Genomic DNA, 9,427 nt, shown 5'->3' with positions numbered 1-9,427 from the left:
GCATGCATAAACACTTGTGCGCATAAGGCCGACCAATTATCATGAATTCTCCCCATTACAATTGACTTTTAGTCAAGATAGAAACATTTCCCATCTTAGAATTTTTGGATGTGCGGTGTATGTCTCAATTGCTCACAACAACGCACAAAGATGGGTCCCAAAGAAGGTTGGGGAAATATGATGGGTATGAATCTCCTTCAATCATAAAATATTTGGAGCCTATGACTGGAGATTTATTTAAGGCAAGATTTGCTGATTGTCATTTTAATGAATCAGTATACCCAACATTAGGGGGAAAACATAAGTCGTTGGGAAAAGAGATAGATTGGAATTCATCATCTCTATCTCATCTGGATCCTCGAACAAACTAATGTAAGCAAGAATTTCAAAAAATAATTTATTTGCAGAACATTGCGAATCAACTACCTAATGTATTAAATCACATATTCGAGCTGTTAATGCTCCAGTTCGAGTTGATATCCCGACGGGACAAATTGTTAAGGCAAATGAGTCTAGACCACATTTGAAGCGTGGTAGACCAATTGGTTTCAAGTATAAAAATCCTCAAAAGAGAAAAGGAATAAATGATCAAGATTATCATGGGTTGAAAGAAATTTCTCAAGATGAGACCCAAGTCATCATACATGATGATGAGGAGGTTCGAACATCTGAAAAAATGAAATTTTAATGAATTATGTCTCAACGAAAAAGTTGTGGAACCGAAATAATATTGTGATTGACAACATATTTGCCTATAATGTTGCTATTGACATAATGCAACAAGATGAAGATTTTTAGCCAAAATCTGTTCACGAATGTAGAAAGAGAAATGATTGGACAAAATGGAAATGTGCAATTCAAGCGGAATTTGTTTCACTAGAAAAACGTAAAGTTCTTGGACCAAAATCCGAACACCTGGAGGTATCAAACAAGTGGGGTACATATGTGTTTTTATACGAAAAAGAATGAGAGAGGTGAAGTTGTGAGATATAAGGCCCGACTCATTGCTCATTATTTTTCTCAAAGACCTAACATTGATTATATGGAGATATATTCTCCAGTGGTAGATGCAATAACCTTCAGATATCTAATAAATCTAGCAGTTCATGAAAAACTTGAAATGCGTCTAATGGACGTGGTCAAAACCTATCTATATGGCTTATTGGACCACAACATTTTCATTAAAATTCCTGAAGCATTCAAAGTGCCTGAAGCATACAAAGATTCAAGAGAAACTTGTTCAATAATGATTCAGAAATCTATTTATGGATTGAAACAATCAGGAAGGATGAGGTACAATTGTCTGAGTGAATATTTTTTAATGAAAGGGAACAAAAATGACTCGAGTTGTCCCTGTAATTTCATTAAAAGGCCGAGGTCTAAATTTGTTATAATAGTTGTGTATGTTGATGATTTGAAAATCATTGGCACTCGTAAAGAGCTTTTAGAAGCTGTTGAGTGTTTGAAAAAAAGAATTTGAAATGAAATATCTCGGCAAGACAAAAATTTTCCTTGGCCTACAGATTGAGAATTTATCAAATGGAATACTTGTTCATCAATCAACGTACACAGAAAAGATATTAAAGCGTTTTCACATGGATAACTCACATCCATTGAGTACTCCAATGGTGGTAAGATCACTTGACATCAATACAGATCCATTTCGACCTCGAGAGAATGATGAAGAGCTTCTTGGTGATGAAACTCCTTACCTTAGTGCAATTAGGGCACTAATGTACCTTGCTAACAATACTCGACCACATATCTGTTTGGCAGTAAGTTTACTGGAAAATTTAGTTCCTCCACAACAAAAAGATATTGGAATGGTGTTAAAAACATAGTTCGATATCTTCGGGGGACCATGGACATGGGTTTATTCTACTCCAATGAATCCAAATCAATTCTGATTTGTTACGCAGATGTAGGGTATTTATCTGATTAGCATAAAGCTCGATCACAAACAATTTATTTGTTTGCATGTGGATACACGGCAATATCTTGGCGATCAATGAAGCAAACGTTGATAGCCACTTCTTCAAATCATGCAGAAATAATACTCATCCATGAAACAAGTCGAGAGTGCGTCTGGTTGAGATCAATGACCCATCATATTCAAGAAATGTGCGGTTTTTCTTTGAAAAAGAATATACCAACCACAATGTACGCAAATAATGCTGCATGTATAGCTCAATTGAAATGTGGATACATCAAAAGAGACAAGACAAAGCATATTTTAGCAAAGTACTTTTTCACGCATGATCTTCAACAAAATGGTGAGATAGAAGTTCAACAAATTTGTTCAAGTGATAATCTTGCTGATTTATTCACTAAAGCATTGCCAACATCAACGTTTGAGAAGTTGAGATACAAGATTGGGATGCGCCGTCTCCGAGATATCAATTAAAGTTTTCATCAGGGGGAGCAAAATACGCATTGTACTCTTTTCCTTAACTATGGTTTTCTCCCAAGTTGGGTATTCCTGGTAAGGTTTTTAACGAGGCAACACTCAAAGCGTATTATGAGCTATGTGTACTCTTTTTCCTTCACCGGGCTTTTTCCCACTGGGTTTTTCCTAGTAATGTTTTAATGAGGCACATAATCTATGGATATCCAAAGGGGAGTGTTATAAATCCATTGTATAGTATATGTGTATTATGCATTAGATTTATCCACTATCAAATGGATTCATGTATAGGTGTTTTCAAGGTGATAAGAACTTCCAAGACAACTATGTATCTATTAATTAGATAACTTTTGGAGTGATATTTCAACACTATAAATAGCGAATCACTCACCATTTGGAAGACATACTTGAATAAGAAAAATTTTATCCTCTATCGTATACTTCTTTTCTTTTTCTTCTTATATTTTGAGCTTTGTTTACAATACTAACCTTTTTTTCATCACGTACTAAGTTTCTATAACTTCATTTATGCTTGTTTTATTACAAAAAGACTTATACTTGTGAAACTATCTAAAAAGTAAAACAAAATATATTTGATTCTTTTAGACCTAAAATCATGGCTCCCGGTGACTATGAAAAATTTGAAAATAGCGGTAATTTGAGAAATTTTTTGTCGAAGAAACAAAAAATGGGAGTGGTAGAAATCTAAGATCGAATTAGTAAGTTGTATGACTCACTTCTCATTCAAATTCCCTCTCTTTTATACCGTCACAGGAGGCTTTCACAGTGGATATTCTCTCTAAGAGGTGGCTCTATGTTTGGCCTTATGTTGATAGCTTCAAATTCATTAGTAGAAATTATCTGGAAAAAAATAATAGACTTGGTATCCTTTGTGGAGTATGTATTAGCTCATTCCCTTAAAATAAATAAAAAGGATTAGAGATCACTGCAGTCACCAATTTTCATAAAAATGACATGTTAATCGATCACTTAGTTTTGCTATTGAAAAAAACGTGGATGATTTTATATACGGCTTAAGCTCCATTAGTAATGGTTGCACATTGCCTTAATCTTATCATATACACTTTTTATATTTATTTTTTTTGTTATCATTACATTTTAATATAATTTACCTTGTATGTAATATTTATTAAAGACACATGTGCAATGCACGTGTGTAGAAAATAGTATAAATATAAAAAGTGAGATGGATAAAAACAAAGACATGTATGTGTTTTTCAAATTTCGAATATAAGTTGATTGAAAAGTTGATGGACCAATATTATCAAATAAAGTGAAAAAAGATATGAAAACTTGTGACCATACAACTAATTGATATCATCTAATTTTCATTAAGTACTCAATTTCTTTAATTTCAAATATATTGTAAATGTTTCACACATTATGCAGTGAAATGCAACGTAACTAGTTATAATGGCTCAATGCTTTTTCATAACTCACCTAAATAGGATATGTTCGGACCATTGCTCGATTAAGATACATTTGTTCTAAAATTATACTAGGCACAATGAGACTTTTAAGACGGAATCAATTTGGGTGTCACATGCCACTTTTAAGTATTTGGTACACATAATGTGGTGTAACCAAGAAAACATTACTTAAAAAAAATTGAAAATTTTACTGAGAATTCTATTGAATGGAATTCAAATACCTTGGTGAATATCATCTGAGGTTGGAGTCGAATCCCACAAGTAACAATGTGTCAGTTATTGAAGAGATAAAGAATTATAAGATACAAACTTGTATGTAAATGAGAAATACACAATTCGAATATGAAGATGATTATAGTAATAATCAGGGATAGGGGCAAAAATCTTGTTAAGTAAGGAATCTAAGGGAATTATGACATGGGAAGCTAATTGAAATCAACATGATCCATTGCGCATTAATCTCCAGCAAACTCGCTCATGGCTAAAATCGTATATGCATTGGAAACTCAATGATTCACCTACTTCTCCAAGCATAAGCAAATATATCTTACTTCATTCTCCTGAACTTAGTTAACTAGCAATTACGATTAGTGGAATTCTACGCATCGCATTGATTCACTATCTCTAGCATCATTCAATGTATGGGTTGTTACACCTCAAATACTAAATTCTCCTGAACTTAGTTAACTAGCAATTACGATTAGTCGAATTCTACGCATCGCATTGATTCACTATCTCTAGCATCATTCAATGTATGGGTTGTTACACCTCAAATACTAAATTCTTCCATATTTGTACCACTATAGGATACTTGGAAATATGATCATACATTTGATTCAAATTCAATTAACAAGACTATCCTCCAGCACTTCCAAAATATTTATACAACTTAGTTAAACTGAAGCTCTTTACCCGTTCCTGCAAATTGTGTAAATGCCATCTCTCAATAAAACAAAGCTAGACTTGGAATGCCTCTAACTAGACAGGAAGTTACATCAACTATCTTCTCATTTCAACCCCTTAAATCACCGGGTCTGGATGGCCTCCACCCGCTATTCTTCCAGAAATTCTTGAATGAAACGAAAGAAACAATAGTCTCCACTTGTATGAACGCTTTTATTATTACCTCCATTTCCCCTCAAATAAACACGACCTACATTTGCCTTATCATGAAAATTAATAATCCCAAACAAATTACCCACTATAGGCATATTTGCCTTTGCAGCATAATTTACAAGTGCATCAGTAAAATCATTGTTTATAGAATTTGGTCGTTCCAAAATTATATCGTGAGTCTTGAACAATGTAGCTTCATTCAAGGTCGTAGAGCACTAGATAACGCTATAATTGTTCACGAAGCTATCCACTTTTTCAAAAAAGATAAAAGGAAATTTGGGAAAATGCTTCGCAAAATTGATCTAGAGAAGGCATTTGAGAGATTAGAATGGTCCTTCATTCGGCAATCTCTAACGATCTTAAACTTTCCAAATAATATTATCAACCTTATCATGCCTTTTATATCATCTTCTTCCATATCAATCCTAACAAATGGAACTCCAACCGTTCCGAGAAACAAGAGGAATATGGCAAGGATACCCCCTCTCACCCTACATTTTTATCATCTGTATGGAATCTCTCTCAAGACACAATACACTTCGCCATCCAGGAAAACCTTTGGCAACTTGTTAGGATAGATGAGTTCCTATGTCTCACCTCCTTTTTGGGGATGACATTATCCTTCTAGCCAAAGCTGACTCCATAAATGCATCCTCGATAATTGACATCTTTAATACTCTTTCAAGCCATTCAGGGAAAACAATCAATTTCAACAAATCTTCCATCATATTTTTCGTCTAGTGTTAAACCGATGAGAGTAATGAATTATCCAGAATGATGAATATCTGCCAATCAGAAAAAATAGGTAAATACCTAGGCCTATCGATTAAAAACCATCATCAGAAAATCCAAGACTATCAATACATTATAGACCATCTAAATAAATAACTTAGTGGGTGGAAAACACGATTTCGTTCCCTAGTAGGAAGAACTACTCTCGTTAAAGCAGTCTTTGCCTCCATTCCAACTTGTGCAATGAAATGCAACTTACTACCCCAAGCTACTATTAATTATATAGACCACATCCAGAAAAACATCTTTAGGGTTCAACACCAGAAAAGAAGCTCCACTTAGTAAATTGGAACACGTGCACCAGCACGAAGAACCGGGGTGTTTAGGCCTCAAAAACATGAGTTGTATAAATTTCTCACTTCTAGATAGCTTTCACTGGAGATTTCTAGATAACAAAGACAATTTGTGGGTTAGAGTGCTTTCAAAAAAATTTCAAAATATATCAATAGGAGAAACAAAGCATTTATTAACAAATTTCAATCCTATGACTCATATATCTTGAAAAATGTTACTAAATCCTACCAACTATCACAAAAAGGTATCTCTTGGAGCCTAGGGAGGGACAGAAAAAAATAAATCTTTGGAATGAAAGATAGATTGAAGGGACTCACACTTAGCCAGAAACTATCCACGGACCCCTAAATAAATTTGATACGGAGCTTGTAGTGATGGATGTAAAGATAAACAATGATTGGGGTTTATCCAGAATCTCCTTCGAGCTCCCTGCCATGTAAGATCCTCCATCCATACTTCTACTAAACTATGTATGCCCAAAAGAGATACTCACTTTTGGAATCCTAATAGTAGCGGTAAATTCTGTGCAAGTAGTGCCTATAATCTTTTCCTACACGCTAATAAAGAAGACCATATTCATACTCTTGTGAACTTGACCTGGATTTGGAAACTCAAGACTCTTAACAAAATAAAAGTCTTTATGTGGCTCCTCACTCTCAATAAACTCCCTACCTCCTCCGTGCTTTTATATAGAAATATTACTAATAATAAAAATTGTATTATCTTTTTCAAATATAGAAGAAACTACGCCCCAAATTTTTTCGAACTGCCCTATCTCTTGTAACATCCGGGTAAATTTGGTATAACTTTAGACAAGAATGATTTTTATAACGGCATCTTCAGACTGTGCTACTCCACAGCTCTGACCACAAACTCCACAACCTAGAACAATTACTTGGTTTATACTTGAACTAGGTATATTGCCCGTGCTTCCTGCGGTGGTGAACTATCTCAATATTCTACTTCTGAACATATGATAATATATGTGTTTTTGAGAGTGCACAATCCTACAATAAATTGTGAATAATATTTTATCCAAAGATGAAATGAAATGTTTTTTTAATCTTAAAATGAAAAGGATTTGATTCTAAGTGTTTACAAATATTATTATTAATTGTTCATTTTATTGTAGTTGTTCATCACCAAAGTCTTCACAAAAGATATGTAATTGTTTCAATGTCTATATGTGTATTTTGAAAAAGTTATGAAAATATTATATTCATTAATTGTGAGAGTCTTTCTCCTACTCAAGACTGCTACATACAAAATCTAAATATGATACATCTTATATAATTAGTTGTGTACTTGATAAGTTAATTAAAATATAAAAAAAACATCTTTTGAATTTCAATGAATAACATATGTTGCTCATATAATTTGAATTTAATGATGTCTTTGCAGGTCCCTTATTCAAAATAATTTTAATTTAATGATGTCTTGGCAGGTCCCTTATTCAAAATCATATGCAATCGATGACACTACTTTGATAGCCAAAAGACATATTTTATTATTTATGTTTTTATCAATATGGTTAAACTTTATTGTTTTTGAGATTTTCAATTTAAAGTTAATAAGGAGGTAAATATTTCTTTAATATGTCGTTAATATAGATTCATCCTATAGTGAAGGGTAACTCATTGACTTCAACCTAACATTTGAACCCAAACGTTTAGTTAAGGCTAAGTACAATACTTACCATCCCACTACATTTCTTTATTTTTGGAATGTCACTAATCGATTGACTACCTCGATAAGATAGAAAGTTGAATAAATAAAACTCCAACGTAGTGTTGAACCACCCTAACTTTTGAACACTGAAAGTCCTTTGTTGCAGATCTCATGGATCTTTTAGCCACTGAAAACTCTATAAAGATTAAAGTCATTTATTATACAAGTTTAAAAATTCTAATCTATAGGACACAACTAGTCTAATGATTACATCAAACTCGTGATTAACATATCTTTACTTCAACATAATGATCAAAAGCATAAACATAAACAACAAAGTTTAAAACATATACACAAAAAAAAAATTTAAAAATAAAATAAGCATAAATTTGTGAATGTAGACAACATACTAAAATTTGTAATAACAAAATGAAACATAAAGGAAAAATAGAGGCACTGAATGCACATTGTTCCCTTAAGAAATTAGTCCATTCTACTACCTGAAGTTTAAAAAAATAGATCCTCTCAGGATATAGCATTAATATTCACAAGTGTGTTGAAAGAAAAACAATAGTATCAGTCAGTCATTCAACATGAACAAAGAACAAGAATATAATTCCACAGAAGAAGAACAAGAAATAGTTCAGAATTTCATTGTCTTAAAATACAAGGAAATTCCTCTATTTATAGACAATAAAGGATAGTATCAATAAATGCTTATTGTGCCTTATCAAGAAGGTCACAACTCTTTGGAAAAGTCACAATTTTTCATAAAAGTCACAATATTTTATAAAAGTTGCAACTCTTCATACAAGTCACAAATCTTCATTAAAATTGCAACTCTTCATAAAAGTCGCAACTCTTCGTAAAAGTCGTAACTTTTCATAAAAAGTCACAACTTTTCATAGCAAGTCACATTTTTTTGTAAAAGTCACAACTTTACATGAAAGAAAAGACTAATTTTGAATATAAATAAGTTAAAAGAGAATCCCGATTTGTGGTTACGTCACATAAGTGGGCCTAAGATTCTCTTTTATATAAATATATGATACTTACACCAATTATTCATAAGAATATTTGGAGAATTAGAAATAATAAGTTGTTCAAGTGTCAACCCTCTAAAGATGTCAATGGAATTATGCACACTATCCTCTTCAAAACCCTTGAGCTTCAATGCATCGGTTACATTTTTGGGAAAACCACCCAAAAAAAAATAGGATCCCTATCACATGGCAAAAACCACCTGATGACCATTTCAAACTAAACATTGATGGATCCTTTAAGCCTGAAACAGACAAAGGTGGCACCGGACGGGGGATAAGGAACCAATCATGACAGCGGATTACGAAATTTGAATGTAAAACTAAAGTAGACAGTGTTTACCATGCAAATTTATTGGCCCTACTACATGGATTGACAATAGCAAAAACAAAAAGTATAGAGAAAGTGTTGGTGGAAACCGACTCACGGGTACTTCTATATTCTATATACACTGATAATGCTTTGTACTCAAACATATGTGCTGATTGCATGTCATTTCTCCAGCAATTGGAAGGACCAATACTCCACCATACTCCGAGAGAGGCTAATGGAGTTGCTGATGCTTTAGCTGAATACAGAAGGAAAACTAAGGATCCTACTATGATTGTAAACAAACTATATATTTTTGACGCATCTCCTTCATTTGCTACTAACATTCTAG

Source organism: Solanum lycopersicum, chromosome 11, assembly GCF_036512215.1.
Source record: "Solanum lycopersicum chromosome 11, SLM_r2.1".
In the NCBI taxonomy this organism is placed as follows: Eukaryota; Viridiplantae; Streptophyta; class Magnoliopsida; order Solanales; family Solanaceae; genus Solanum; species Solanum lycopersicum.
This window is presented reverse-complemented; position numbering follows the sequence as displayed.